General features: G+C 46.9%; 1 long non-coding RNA gene across 1 annotated transcript in view; it reads right to left on the bottom strand.

Annotated features, from left to right (window-relative positions):
- Window positions 1-592: 592 nt before the first annotated feature.
- The window catches only part of LOC141582490 (uncharacterized), a 129,516-nt gene continuing 113,874 nt past the window's right edge, over window positions 593-16,234 (bottom strand). Inside the window, exon 3 of the long non-coding RNA XR_012515344.1 lies at window positions 593-889. This is a non-coding gene — a long non-coding RNA (uncharacterized LOC141582490). The remainder of the gene's footprint in view (window positions 890-16,234) is intronic.

Raw genomic sequence — 16,234 nt, 5'->3', positions numbered from 1 at the left:
TATATTATTTATATATGTATATTTTATATATATGTATATTATTTATATATATGTATATTATATATATGTATTTTATATATATGTATATATATGTATATTATATATGTATATATATGTATATTATATATATAATATGTATATTATATATGTATATTATATATATAATATGTATATTATATATGTATATTATATATAATATGTATATTATATATATTATGTATATTATATATATATAATATGTATATTATATATATATATATGCTGTAGTGCAGTGACATCATCATAACTCACTGAAACCTCAAACTCCTGGGCTCAGGCAATCCTCCTGCCTCAGCCTCCCAAGTAGCTGGGACTACAGGTGTTCACCACCACACCCAGCTACTTTTTAAATGTTTTTTGGTAGAGATAGTCTCACTATGTTGCCCAGGCTGGTCTCAAACTCCTGACCTCCAGTGATCCTCTTGCCTCTGCCTCCCCAGGTGCTGGGATTACAGGTGTGAGCCACTGCACCTGACCCCGTTTGAACATTTAAAGTATAGTTTTACATTTACAGAAAGACTGCAAACGTAATACAGAATTCCCACATGCCAAACTCAAATTTCCCCATCAACATCTTACGTTCCCTTGCCACATCTGCATAATTCGTGAACCGATACGGAGACGTTATTAGCTAAAGTCCATCCTGCAGTCACAGGTCCTTACCTGTTAATTAATGCCCTTTTCCTGTTTTCAGGATTTCACCCAGGATACTCCATGGCGTTCACTCCTCATGACTCCTTAGATTCTTCCTGGCTGCCACAGCTTCTCTGACTTTCTTGGTGTTTGGCCTTCTCTTTGCTTGCAGTGAGCGCCCCTACACTCCAGCCTGGGCAACAGAGCTAGACTCCATCTCAAAACAAAAAACAAAAACAAAAACAAAATGACGCATTTGTTTTAGGGTAGAGGGAGAGATGGTTTCTGGTCTTTTTGTCCTGTAAAGGTAAGTTGGTAATTGACATTGTCAGTGTGTCTTTCAACAGAGTTCAGGTTTGGAACCTACAGGGGAGATACGTATTGAGGTACGACAGACACACAAAAGCAGTCAAGCCGGGCGCGGTGGCTCACGCCTGTAATCCCAGCACTTTGGGAGGCCGAGGCGGGTGGGTCACGAGGTCGAGAGATCGACACCATCCTGGTCAACATGGTGAAACCCCGTCTCTACTAAAAATACAAAAAATTAGCTGGGCGTGGTGGCGCGTGCCTGTCATCCCAGCTACTCAGGAGGCTGAGGCAGGAGAATTGCCTGAACCCAGGAGGCGGCGGTTGCGGTGAGCCGAGATCGCGCCATTGCACTCCAGCCTGGGTAACAAGAGCGAAACTCCGTCTCAAAAAAAAAAGAAAAGAAAAAAGAAAAAAAAGAAAAGCAGTCAAATCGCAAGCGTACCACTGGATGGATGCTCTCAAGGGGAGCTCACCCGTGTAAGCGGCACACAGACCACTAATAACAAGAGCACCGTCCGCATTTGCTGCCCCCTGGTCCCTTCCAGCTCACTACCTGCCCCTGAAGAGCCGTCCCCGGCCTTGGGTTAATCAGCGTGGGTTTTGAACTTTGGATACGCAGCGTCACGCGGTACGCGGCTTCCGCATCCACCTTCCTCCGTGCACAGCTTCCTTTCCTTTCGTTTCCCGAGAATGATTCGTTTCGTGGCAGAAACGCTCCACGCCCTCAAGCCACGTTCCTGGAGCCAAAAGCGTCCAAGGAAAGCCAGCTTCGGGGCGCAGCGACTCCCGCGGCTGCCAGGGAGCCGCTCAAGCCTCCGCGCGTGGGAACAGGATCTCAGGACCCCACGCTCACTACGGCAAAGGGAAAGTTGAGCTCGGGAAGTGAGCCACACGGCACTGCCTTCCTTTTTGTTCCCAAACAGACGGCTGTCATCTGATAAGCCCGTGTCACAGCCTCATCCAAAAAAGCCAGGTTCTTGTGACCGGGTTGCGGGACGCGGGCGAGGCGAGGCTCCCGCGCGGCAGGTGCCGGCGCGTGCTCAGGCCCTTGGGCTCCGGTCCGCCCAAGAATGGGTAGGAGGCCCTGGCGCCGTGATACTGTCCAAGTAAATATCGGACCCCAAGAGCTTCTGCAGAAAAACGGTCTACCAGGCAGAGAGAGAAAGAGAGGCAGAAGCGGAGAAAAGGCAGCTCCCACGCTGCCGCGGGAGGGGACCCCGGAAACGGAAAGCCGCCGCGCACGTGAGGGGCGGGAGGTCTTTTAATCTGGCGCTTGCTCCCGCCCCATTCAAGTTCTCGTCCTATCAGAGGAGTTTCTTTAAACGTCCGTTGGAATGACTGATCTTTGATTCTGACACCTGATTGGCTGTTTCGCCCAGAGTCCGCCCATAGCTTTTGGCGGGCTTTTCTACTGGGTGAGGCTCACCTGGCCAGTCTACCTTCCCGGGCGGCCGAAAGGAAAGAGGTTCACCTGGCCGGTCTACCTTCCCCAGCTGGCGAAAGTTAGACAAAGACCTCTCAGCTCCTGGACGGAGACGGGAAGGAAGGCAGTCAGGCGCGGCGCGGGGACGTTCTTGTCTTTGAAACCGCGCCCCTTGTGGACCCCGGAAGTTACCACATTCCCTCATTCTGAGACTAATCAAAGGTCACGTGTCTCCCCAGATGGCCTCCCTCACATAGTGCTCACGAGGAAATTCCTTGTGAACCCCTAAATCTTGCAGAATACACGTCTCCCCTGTAAGTTCTAACCCTGAGCTCTGTTGAAAGACACACTGACAAAATAATGCACCATTTCTTCCAGCCAGACCCTGTGACTATAGGCTCCTGGCTTTAGAAAACTTGGCGTTTGGGAACCCTTTCTCCATCCCTTTGAGACGTAAGTCTCCTACAATGCAGACGTGTTCCTGCGAGACATCTCTTTGAAATGCAAACATCTGGGGTGATAGCTCTTCTATCTCCCTGTTCCTAGTCGGAGGCTGAAGGCGTAACTTCCTAGGTGCCTTTTCCAAAGTGCAAAACTGCCTCCTGTCCTCAAGACAGGAGAAGATTACTTCTTCTCCAGATAAACACCAATTAACAAACTCAGACGGGCTAATCACGTAGACCCACCCCTTAGCATCATTCGGTACCTTTCCTTGAGTCTACCCAGCATTGAAAAACGCCTTTGGTTCTGGCAGACTCTGTTTACACTAAAGTCTTTCTTCCGTACTGCAAAAGTCCTGTTCCCAGACAAAAGGGTCAGGCGGCTATTCTTGTGGTCCAGTAACAAGATGCAGATGAACTGGGAAAAAAGAGAGTTTATTTCTGTAACTGGGTACAAGGAGAATGCCCGGAAAATCTCTCCAGACCAACTCATCATTACAAAGTTTTCCAGAGCTTATATACCTTCTAAGCTGTATGTTTATATGTAAGTGTATATGACTCTCAAGACATAAATAAGTAATTTCTTCTCATCTATAGCTAAGGTCTGAGTCCCAAAGACCTTCCTCTAGAGCCTCAGTAAATTTAATCTAGACGAGTCCAGGTGCTGACCCTTAGCTTGTCTCCTGCTGAGTCATGAAGGTTTGAGAGTCCCTCTAGTCCCCAATAACACTTGTTTGTGGAGGTCTGGGGAGTTTCTTCAGACCCACAATAAAAACGTGTTTAATCGTAAGTGGGTCCTGCTAAGCATTCCTTTCTAATCTTGTCACATTTCAAGGCCCAGGAAAGGTCTAGGCAAGACTCTTGGTGTGCTTTTGTTAAAGTCCAGCATTTGTATAAGGGCCTGCCTCTTTCAGCTTTTGGTTTTATTTTACTGTATTTTATTTACAGATATTGATCGACTTACGACCTGTGCAACTTACGACCACTCGACTTTACAATCACAATCGCTACCCACTGACTGCTCCGCGTCTGGCAGCGCAAACGTTGCCCAGCTGGGCGTACGACAGTGTGGACCAGCTTCCAGCAGCACTACCATCTCCGCGTGCACCATTTCAACTGCACATAGAGCCTACTCAACTTACGGCCAAACTGTGTTACAACCGTCCGCGGTCCCGACTGCGATCGTAAGTCGAGCACTACCTGTATTTATTTTTGAGACGGAGTTTCGCTCTTGTTGCCTAGGCTGGAGTGCAACGGCATGATCTCAGCTCACCACAACCTTCACCTCCCTGGTTGAAGCAAGTCTCCCACCTCAGCATTCCAAGTAGCTGGGATTACAGGCATGCGCCACCACGCCCGGCTAATTTTGTGTTTTTAGTAGAGACGGTGTTTCTCCATGTTGGTCAGGCTGGTCTCCAACTCCCGACCCCAAGTGAGCTGCCTGCCTCAGCCTCCCAAAGTGCTGGGATTACAGGCATGAGCTCCCACGCCCAAGCTTTCAGCTTTTAATATTAATTTAACCACTTAGTGCTGAAACAGTGGTAATGGAGATCTGACCTACCACAGTCTGAATAAAGCCCATCTGGTGTCCTGTAACAAGTGTCGAGCTTTGTGTCTCTTTAACAGCATGTGCTGTGGGGCAGAGACCAAGGGAGGTGGCCACTGGGAAGGCCACCTGGTTTCCTCACTTGCACGAACCCACTGCCAGGGCTAAGTGTCCAAGTGCACACAGCCTGCCTGGGGTAATTGGGGAGGAGATTCTGAACCTCCTTGAAGGAGTGATTTTCCTTCTCATGGCAATAGAGACCATCAACAACACAATTCTTACCAAACAAGCCGCGGAGGAGGACTGAATAATGTATGTGAATCTCCCTTTTGAAGTTCTTTTCCTGGGGCCTCTCTTGGTCCCCCTCCTTCTCCCTAACTCTTTGGAAAGAGCTTCGTTCCTTTCCCTTTCTTTCAACATTTGCCAGAGACTCGGCCCCCAGTGGGAATTAATGGGATTAAACCCCAGGGAAGCTGGGAGCAGATCTCTTTCTGAACACAGCCTTTTGTTCTCTGGAGAAGTCAGAGACAGTGGACCTGCCAGGTGCTGGAGTGGATGACACGAAATGGAAGGTGCCCTCCAGCTCAAATCTAGGTGGCACCCACCCACCCCACTTCTTCACCCCAACAGGAGGAAGCAATCCTGGATGTTATATGTAAAATTTTGATGCCACAGAAGACATAGCACTGGAAGATAAATCCTCTCAGCCAGGCAGTTTACTTCTATAGAAGGGTGCCCCTCATGGGTGGACACATGGTGAGTGCACACGTGGACACGGGAGGAAAAGGGGCATTTAGTACTGACAGAGGTTGCCCCTGCTACAGTGCCGTTCTAAGGGAATGTGTTCTTTTTCTGGGTCCACAAGGGGGCGTAGTTTTAAGGGCAAAAATTTCCCAGTGCCATGCCCCCTGCCCCATCTCCATCCCGGAGGTTTAATGGTTATGTTTAAATTTCATGGACGCAGGAAGAAACCAAGAGTCAATGACGCCAGCGGAAGTCCAAAGGAACTCCTTTCATTGGCCTGGGGTCTTAGAGAAGGCGGGGGTTCCTCCCAGGTTAAAAGTCCCCTTCTTCCACACCCCTTCCATGAACACTCCCTTCGTGGAAGCCATCTTTCTCTCTCCTGGATTTCCCCTCTGGAGTCCCCTTCCACACGCTCTTGTGCAAGCCTGTCTTCCCCTCCTAAACTCCATCTCTCTCTATTCCCTAACGCTCTCATGGAAGCTGCTTTCCTCTCCTGGATTCCATCTTTCTGGATTCTCTCACTCAGTGTGAGAGTTAGCTGTTTCTTTCTCTGTCCTCCTCCTGTTTCTCTCTCTCTTTAAATAAATCACTTTCTACAGACACTTTTAAGTCCGGCATTTACTGCACACTGCGCCATGGTCCCCTCTCTCATTCTTGAGAGGGCAAGAGACCAAGAACCTGGAGAAACAGCCTCTCAGGGGAGCTGAGGGCACCCTGAACCCCTAAACCCCACTATTACAATTCCCCTATTGGCTAGGGTTAGACCACACAGTCTAGACTAATCCCTATTGGCTATTTTAAAGAGAGCAGGGGTACAAGCCGGAGTGGCAGGGTGGGTAGTTTGGCAGGAAGGACGGTTACAGACCAAATTATCTTTAAAAATTCTGACCCCATCAACGGTTGCTTGATGGGTTCGACAAACCACCATGGCACATGTATACCTAGGTAACAAACCTGCATGTTCTGCACATGTATCTCAGAACTTAAGGTATAATAAAAATAAAAATTAAAAAATGTTTTAAAGAAAAAAAAAACTAGAAACAAGCTATCTGTAAAAATTAAAATTAAAAAACAATTTAAACTGAAAGTAAAGTAGTGTATATGAAAAAAAAGAAAAGGAAAAAAAACCTCTCACCCCTGGATCCCTGAATGCTCAGGAGACTGATTTAAGTAATAATAAAACTCCCATCTCCCACACAGCTGGCTCTGCATGAATTTCTCTTTCTCCATTGCAACTCCCCTGTGTTGGTAAGTTGGCTCTGTCTATGCAGCAAGCAAGGTGAACCCGCTGAGTAGTTACACTCCCAGGCAGTTTGCTGGGCCTCGTACCACCCCTATTCCTATCATGTCCCAAGTCTAAACCCTGATATCCTTGTTTGAATCTATTCTTTTTTTTCTGGGTTCCAAGACAGGACAGTGACTGAACAAGGAAACTGACGAAAGGGTTCCTGGAGTACCACGGCACCTCCTCCAGCTGAAACTCATTGATTCCACTGGCAAGTATTTTGTATGTAATAATAAGGTTCCAGACACTATTCTAGGTGCTGATATTACCAGAAAGGAGTCCTGATCCAGACCCCAAGAGAGGGTTCTTGGATCTCGGCCAAGAAAGAATTCAAATTACTCCATAAAGTAAAGGCAAGTTTATTAGAGAAGTAAAGAAACAAAAGAATGGCTACTCCATAGGCAGGTAGGCAGGGAAGTCGCATGGGCTGCTCATTGGTTCTTCTGTGGTTCTTTTCTTTCTTTCTTTTTTTTTTTTGAGATGGAGTCACCCTCTGTCACCCAGGCTGGAGTGCAGTGGTGCAATCTCAGCTCACTGCAATCTCTGCCTCCTGGGTTCAAGTGATTCTCCTGCCTCCGCCTCCTGAGTAGCTAGGACTACAGGCACACACCAGCACACCTAGCTAGTTTTTGTATTTTTACATAAACACACACAGTATACAGTGTAAGAGGCGGGCTAGGGGATCATCAGCTGCTCTCAGAGGGTGATGGCAGCTAACTGACTGCTACTCAATTGTTCCTCCTTACATTTATTCAGTATAGATTTAATAACAGAAGTTCTAAATCAACACGCTTGTGGATGATTAACATGGTTAAAAGAGGGGTTCTACAAATGTAAAGTAAACAACATTAATGGGTAATTCCCCTTCGACCTCCCCTGAGAGGACCATCCCACACAAAGTGTACATGAGCAAACAGAGACAAAGGAATGTCGGGTAACCAGACTTAACTGGGGAAGCTTTTATTGTCCCTAATCTTCACCCTATGACCTAATGCTCTAAGATAGGAACTGGCTGCCTTCAGCCAGTCTCAAAAAAACCTTTTGGCCTTTCAAAGGGTTTGAGACTATAATCTTATACCTTACCTAATATTTCTCTTAATATCTTGCCAACCACCCTGAGCGAATCTCAGCATCTCCCTTTAGCTCGTAGATGGCCGTCTTCTCCCTGTGACTTCAGGTTATCTTCTCTGTGTGAGCCTGTGTCTCTGTGTCCAAATTTCCCCTTTTTATAAGGAGACCAGTCATGTTAGATGAGGGCCCACCTCTATGACTTCGTTTTAACGTAGCCACCTCTTTAAAGATCCTGTCTCCAAATAAGGTCATATTCTGAGATTTTGGGGGTTAGAACGTCAATATGAATGGAAAGAGGACACAATTCAACCCAAACAGGGCCCAAGCTGGGAGAAGCTGGATGGCATGAGAACAGAACCTGAAGGGAAGAGTAAGGTTGCCCAGTGACAGTCCAGGCTATCCTCTACTGAAGGTGGTCTTGATGGAACCCTGGGAACTACCCAGGTGGGGCTTTCTGGAGGCCACATATCCCCTTAGGACCTCTGGCCTCCTCGTCTCACTCCACAGGTCTCAAAGAGGCCCCTATGAAAACAAACTTGGAAGGCAGCAGGGTAACCTATATGCCCCTTCAACCTCATGTGACACAGACCAAGGGTACACAGACCATGGGAGAAGGCAACGGGGTATAAGGACACAGCCAGCCGTGATTGGATAGGGACCACAGGAAGTCTTTCCATGAGGACCCAGCCAACCAAAGACAGCCTGGAGGTCACTACAGCATTTAAGAAGTTGCCACATGATCCAGGATTAGAAATCATAATCATGGTCAGACACTGTGGCTCACGTCTGTAATCCCAGCACTTTGGGAGGCTGAGGCAGGTAGATCACGAGGTCAGGAATTCAAGACCAGCCCGACCAACACGGTGAAACCCCATCTCTACTAAAAATACACGCCTGTAATCCCAGCACTTCGGGAGGCTGAGGGGGGCGGATCACTTGAGGTCAGGAGTTTGAGGCCAGCCTGGCCAACATGGCAAAACCCCGTCTCTGTTAAAAATACAAACGTTAGCTGGGCCTGCTGGTGTGCACCTGTAATCCCAGCTACTCAGGAGGCTGAGGCACTGTGTCACTTGAGCCCAGGCAGCAGAAGCTGCAGTGAGCCAAGATCATCCCACCACCCTCCAGCCTGAGCAACGAAGTGAGAGTCCAACTGTCTAAAAAAAAAAAAAAAAAAAAAAGAATAGGCTTCGCTGAGCAATCCTAGAATAGAGAATATTCCAGATGGTGATGATCCTTGGCCCCCATTCTGAGACCCATTGTCTTCATTGTACCCCCAGGGAACCTCATGGGGTCCTATCCAAGTGCCCAGAGCTGTCTTTTCAACAGTATCCTAGCCGAACAGAAACAGTATCCTAGCCTAACAGAAAAAGAGTCTTCATTCATCAAGCAGCTTGTCGCATACTTGCAAAGAACGGTGTGCAACAACAGGCCATTTTTTTGCTGGGACCTGTCCCCTGACTGCAAGCAACACCTCCCTACAGCCGCCTCTCTCTGTGTCCCGGCTCGGCTTCCCCCTGTGGAGCTCCCTCAACCTCAGTTTGTTTTGTCTCTTAACATCTTCTGACATTTTCCCGCTGTTACATCTGACACCTCAGAGGTAATGGGACTGAATATCACTCATAATTCATAGTTTCCTCTCAATGACTACCGCACTCCTTAATGTTATCTCCATATGCGGAATCCCCACTGGGGCAATATTGCCTTTTTGCCATCGTCAGTTAATTTGTTCATTTCCATGTACGTTATTGAAAGCACTCTGAGTCTTAATTAGTCCTCTTTAGCTGCTTTTCCCTGCAGCCCCGTGTCACAGAACCAAAGGCACCGAAGCACAGTGAGGAACAGGCCTAATTAACAGGCCCATGATTGAAACTTTGAAAAGATAGAATCTGCAGAAGATGCGGAGATGATTCATCTAGAAAACAGGGGAGCTGACGCAGGAAACGGGAAGGGAGCGGTTAGGAAGAGCAGCTGGCTTTGGTCAAAGATAATCTGTTGTTTGGGGCTGCTCTGCCTGTCCTTTCCTTCTGGAAGCTCACCCCCTACCCCAGTTGTGAATGGTTCTGGAGGCGCTGTCAATTGCAGAGCCACGATTCCACCCCTGGCTGAGAAGTGGGTACCTGACGAGGATCTGGCCGCATGGAAGGCACCACCCTTCCGGCCATGGGGATTAGTTAAGCCATGAACGCAGATTTCTAGCTGACCCACTCAGAGTCCCTTGCCAGGATTTTTCTGCTGGGGATAGCTGGGGGAACTGTTCGTGGGATTTGAGATTAGAGAGTTGGAAGGATGCGAGGCGTTAACTGCCAGGAGTTGTCTTTCCCCACGGCATGAAAGAAGCACTTCTGTCACAAAAGAGGATGTGACCAAAGTGCAGAAAGCAGCCATGCCAGGAGGCAGAGGGAGATCAGAGAGTCCTGGCATTGTAACCCCAATGTGATGCCCTCATAGGAACATCAGACAAGAACCTCCTTGTTTGGGTCACGTGCTGCTGAGACTTCAGCAAGCTCCTTGTGATCCGTTTTGCCTGCCTGCTTCAGCCTGGTTGCAATTGGGGGGGCCTGACCTTGAGCTGGTCCCAACCAGGTCAACTAGTGCTAGGGTAGTGATGTTACATTCATGGGACCGTGACCTTGAGTTGGTCCCATCCAGGTCAAGAAAGTGACCATGAAAACACTTTTCATTTTCCCCATGCGTTTTTGGTCCTCTTCAAGGAACCGTGTTTCTGTCTCGTTTAATCCTGCAAGACCAGTTTTCCTAACATACCTGGAACCTGTTCCCAGTACTAGGATGTCAGCCATGGGATGTCATATCCCTTCCAGTGCTGTGGAGTGCATGGCTGGCCACCCCACCTGGAGGACATCCTCACATAGGCAGTGACTACTAAACTGGTTGTTGCTGTGCACCAGCCTCAGCCTTTCTTCCTGGACTCATGCCACAGGAAGTACTTACTGGGTACCTACTATGTGCTTGGCACATCTGGGAATAAAACAGACATGCTTTCTTCCTTAAGGAACTCACAGTCCAGCAAGGTATGGGAGTTCCTGGAACCTGAACCTGCCCAGCGAACACAGTTTCTCTGCCTTACCTACCCAGGGCAAGGTGTATACTCAACGTCTGGTCCACAAGGCTTGATTCTCATCCTGCAGTGACCACAGGCTCTGCTGAAGCTTCCAAGTTGGGAGCTCAGCCTCCATTTAGGTATCAAGAAAAGAACCATCAAAGACCTATGATGTTTCAGTGATCACTGTGGCGAAGACCCAATGAGGATTCTGCGTGGCTGCAAAAAGGGACCTGTAAATTATACATGCACCTTGGCAGGGTGGGAAAGAGCACGCCAGCTGAGTCTCCACATGTGATTGGGGCGTTGGGTTGAAGCCCAAGCCCTTGGCATGGTATTCAAGGCCCTTTCCCATCTGGCCTCACCCTGTTCTTTTGAGCTCATCTGTACCCAAGGCACGTCCCCATAATTCCTGAATCTGAGCACCACACAGTCATGCTTCCATCCCTCAGCCTTTTGCGTGTTGCTTTTTCTGTTTGGGATACACCTCCCCACTCGGCCAAACCCTATACTTCATTGGAGCTCTGGCTCCCACTCACCTTCCCTGTGAAGGCTTGGGGGTTCCTTCAGCCCACGCACCCCATGAGATTAGTAACCACTGCCTCCTAGTATATCCATAATTCTTTTTTTTTTTTTTTTTTTGAGACAGAGTCTTGCACTGTTGCCCAGGTTGGAGTGCAGTGGCATGATCTCAGCTCACTGCAAACTCCACCTCACAGGTTCAAGCAATTCTCCTGCCTCAGCCTCCCAAGTAGCTGGGACTACAGGCACCTGCCACCATGCCCAGATAATTTTTGTATTTTTAGTAGAGATGGGGTTTCATTATGTTGACCAGGCTGGTCTCGAACGCCTGACCTCAGGTGATCCACCCACCTCGGCCTCCCAAAGTGCTGGGATTGCAGGCATGAGCCACCGCACCTGGCTGTATCCATAATTTTTTATGCATAATTTAATATTCCTGCTACCACTATTATATATAACTGTTTATGCCATGCCCAAAATAGGCTCAGCTGTTAGAATCAAATGTAAGTAAAGTAGACTCCCTTCTTGCCCTCAAATACATTACAGAATAGTAGGGGATGAAGATAAACATGCCATTGAATAATAATGTCCCAAGAATACACAGGAAGCGAGCTTATCCCAGACATGAGGAATCAGAGGATACTTCCCAGAAGAAATAGGATATCTGAAATTCAAATATGAACAGGAGCCAGGAGAAGAGGGGAAGAAAAATATTCTAGACAGAGGAACAACAACATATTTAACAAACATCGATATAGATCTTTACTTACGTTATTTCATTAAATCTTTAAGCACTTTATGAAATGATTTGGGTTCTCATGATAGTGAATGAGTCTCACGAGATCTGATGGTTTTATGAAGGGGGTTCCCCTGCACACACACACACTTGCCTGCTGCCATGTAAGATGTGTCTTTGCTTCTTCCTTGCCTTCCACTATGATTCTGAGGCCTCCCCAGCCAAGTGAAACTGCAAGTTCATTACACCTCTTTTTCTTTATAAATTACCGAGTCTCAGGTATGTCTTTATTAGCAGCATGAGGATGAACTAATACACTTTATGGAAGTGGATGTCATATTCATGCTTGTTTTACATATGGGAAAATTGAGGCCCAGTGAGATTAGGTAACTTGCCCAGGGTCACATATTCTAAGTGGAGCTGGAGGCTGGGCGTGGGGGCCCACGCCTGTAATCCCAGCACTTTGGGAGGCCGAGGTGGGAGGATCACAAGGTCAGGAGATTGAGACAAGTCTATCCTGGTCAATATGGTGAAATCCCATCTCTACTAAAAATCCAAAAATTAGCTGGGTATGGTTGTGCGCACCTGTAGTCCCAGCTACTTGGGGAGCTGAGGCAGGAGAATCGCTTGAACCCAGGAAGTGGAGGTTACAGTGAGCCGAGATCACACCACTGCACTCCAGCCTTGCAACAACGCGAGACTCTGTCTCAAAAAAAAAAAAAAGAAGTGGAGCTGGGATGTAAAGCCAGCAGTTTCAGTCCAAACTTTTAACCTCTCTGTTATACGGTATGCAGAAAACCTTAGAAGGAAGAGAGAACCTAAGGAGCATAAGTCCAAAGGAAATTAGAGTGGCTGGGTCCAAAAGTATAGGTGGGGCCAGGCGCGGAGGCTCACTCCTGTAATCCCAGCATTTTGGGAGGCCTAGGTGGGTGGATTGCTTGAGCCCAGGAGTTCAAGATCAGCCTGGGCAACTTGGCAAAACCCAGTCTCTACTAAAAATACAAAAAATTAGCCAGGCATTGTGGTGCATGCCTATAGTCCCAGCTACTCAGGAGGCTGAGGTCAGAGAATCATCTGAACCCGGAAAATCAAGGCTGCAGTGAGTGATGATTATGCCATTGCACTCCAGCCTAGGTGACAAGAGTGAAACTCCATCTCAAAAAAAAGGGAGTGCAAGAAAAGTATTACAAGTCTCTCCAATGCACCATAATGTAGCCTTCTCATTGTTTGAGGTACACCCAGGATTCTTTGCCCCATGACCAAGAAGATTAAGGAGCATGGACAACAAGGGTGAGTTTGGAGTGAGAGTTTAATGAGTGAAAGAAGAAAGCTCTCTGCCAGGGAGAGGGATCCCAAAAAAGGGTCACCATTTTCACAGCTGAATGCAATGGCTTTTATAAGAAACTGATGAGGGATAGGCATATCATTTGCATGAGGTGAGAATTTCTGGTAACTCCACCCCATCCTTCTAGTCTACATGCAGGCCCTTATCTTGAGTTACTCCCTGTTGCTTTGTTTCCCTTACTGCTCAGGAAATGGAGCAGTAAGGGAAATGGGAATTACTGTGTCAGGGAATGGAATTTTCCATTGCAGGTAGGTTGGTGCAAGCCTCTTGTGTAGCCTTTCTTAGGAGACTGTGGGCATGTTTTAGGCAAGCCCCTCTGGGCAAGTTTTCTTATCTGTGCCTGCAGCTTGATTTTTTAGGCTGTTATTTTGTTTGAAAGAATTTAACCAAGGACCCATCCTAACTGATGGCCTGACTGGTTTCTTTCTTTCTCCTCTCTCAGAAGCAGTTTTGAGTAAGCATATGGTGAGCTCAACATTGGGTACAGTGGATATAAATGTGATACATTTATACAAAAGATGTGTGCTGCAGGCAATTGGGTATATAGATTTACAGCTTAGGTGAGAGTGTTGGTTCAAGAATCCAGGCTGAGGCAGAAGAATCACTTGAATCCGGAGGCAGATGTTGCAGTGAACTGAGATTGTGCCACTGCCCTACAGCAAGACTCCATCTCAAAAAAATAAAAATTAAAAAAATAAGAAAAGGAAGAAGAAAGGGTAGATAATGAGTCCAAACAATTCTTTCAGGAATCTTGGCAATGAATAGAAAGAAAAAGTACAGAAAGTAGAGCAGTCACTGAAATAGGATCACGGAAACATTCTGATTTTTAAAGTGGAAGAAATTTGGGCATGTTGAGATGATGTGAAGAAGCAAAGCAGGGGAGAGTAAAAGAGGCTTTCCCATGAGCAAGTTCCCAAGTAAGTGGAAGAGATGGGATCCAGGGCAGAGTTGGAGCTGTTAACTCTAGAGCCAGGTATTAGCTTGGAAGAGGGACACCCTTACTACTGAACAAGAGAAAAGGAGGAAACAATGGCTCCGAAGGAGATGATGTCATAAGATTGTAGAGGGGGAATTGAAGGAGGTTGCATCTGATGATTTTTATTCTTTACAACATGTCAAGTGAGAATACCTGTTGAACAGAAAGGTGAAAGTGATGGGTGTGTAAGTTTGAAGAACGTCTGAGTGTTTCCCCTTCCTGGAGTTAGGGAACACAAATGATACCCTTAATGCCTAGCCCAATGTTGACAGAGAGTAGATGCTCAACAAGTGTTTGTAAATTGCATGTAGCATTGCACTGGGTTGGATTCTTCTTAGAATTCCAAGGTGGGACCCAAATGGGCTGAGAATGGTCTGCCCTGGCCACAGCAAAGTTTTGCCTGGGGTAAATTTGAGACTGGACAGTAGAGATGGATAAAACCAGGTGACAAAAGCCACAATGACCAATGCACAATCCTCATCTCCTTCCAGCCAGGATTCTAAGGTAGGATGAATGATCATAAGCTCTGCATAGGCATCAACAGATTATAGCAAAGTCTTGCCTTAGAGCAGGGAATGAGTGGAGAGAGCCAGAGAGGAGGTGATGCAAGCAGTTGAGGCTGCTGCAGTCTTACCTGTAGAAGAGGGCGGTGCCTTGCACCAGCAACAGTAGAGATGGAGAAAAGCAAATAAATCTGAGGGATAACTGGGAGATCAAAGAGACAAATTTGCTAATTGATTCGGTGTAGAATGACGGGAAAATAAGTGGCTAGGAGGATGCTTGTTTCTGTCATCCAGTTGGGAAGTACAAGGTTGGTGTTTCCATTTTTTCCTATAGAGAGTGTAGGACAAGGCCAGGCATGGTGGCTCATGCCTGTAATCCCAGCACTTTAGGAGTCTGAGGTGGGTGGATCACCCACCTAGGAAGGTGGTTTGAGGTCAGGAATTTGAGGAACTCTAGCTCTTCCAGAGCAACCGTGCAGAGAGTAGTTGGAGAAGGGCTACCATTCGTCAGGAAGGACTGCTGGCATGGCAATCCTTTCAAGGGTGAATGAGAGCTACCAGGGTGGCCCTAACAAATGCAGGACCTTGCTATTTGGAAACTTGTGCAACATTGAGTCAACGATCTGAAGCAAGTCGTATTCAACTGTCTAATTTATTGCTCAGACACAGACCCTGCAGCTTGAATGCTTGAATGACATGTATCCAGTTTTCATAGGTGAAATGCACCCCCTTCACAAAATTAAAATTTCCACCAGTGCTCCTCCAACAAGTCACTAGACTGGGACACTCAGCCCAAGTTTTTTGTCAAGAGTAAATTTTAGGTCCAGTGGTTACATTACTGATTTTAGCTCTATGCTGTTTCTTGTTATTGGTAAGATGACTATGAAGATTGTTCAGTTGAAGCACTCTAAATTAATCCATCATCATCATTTTATTTTATAAATCAAACTGCAATAGTCTCAAGCTATGCAGACTACCAAAATCCAATATTACTGTCACCCCTGCTGAGTGTGAACCGCAGCATCACAGCTGGATTCCAGTGGAAAGAAACAGATCCTGAATGGTGAATGTGCATTAATGCTGAGCTCCTCTTGGACTTAGGCCTAAATACATACTTAACTCAGCATTAGGTAATCATGATGCATGCTCTCCTAGCAAAGCAATACGGATACCCATCCTTCTTCATCACAAAGAGCATGGATTTTTCACTGCAGACCACAAAGTCCATCTAGAACCAACTGAAATTGTTGCAAAATTGACACCCAAAGAATAGTTCATGTCAACTCTGCAAAGAAAAATAGGTTGGCCTAAGAAATTCCATCCAACAAGCCAATTCACTTGGTTCTCTGGGACTACAATATACAACTCACCCCTTCTGGGGCCCCAACCAAAAAGCCAACTTGCTAAAAATTATGCACTTGACAGAAGTCATGTTCCTTTTTGACACTGGTGACTGGCAACATCTAACCTGAAATGTTCCGGGCCAAAGCCATCCCATAGGATTCTCTGAACTCATCCAGACACTTACTTAGGCCCCTAGGAAGAGAGGAGAGCAAGTGAACTGAATAAAGATTTATTTTTCTTATAAGAAAAGAGGGACGGCT

The sequence above is a fragment of the Saimiri boliviensis genome, chromosome 20 (genome assembly GCF_048565385.1).
Source record: "Saimiri boliviensis isolate mSaiBol1 chromosome 20, mSaiBol1.pri, whole genome shotgun sequence".
In the NCBI taxonomy this organism is placed as follows: Eukaryota; Metazoa; Chordata; class Mammalia; order Primates; family Cebidae; genus Saimiri; species Saimiri boliviensis.
The sequence above is the reverse complement of the archived record's forward strand: the minus strand, read 5'-3'. Positions and strand labels throughout refer to the sequence as shown.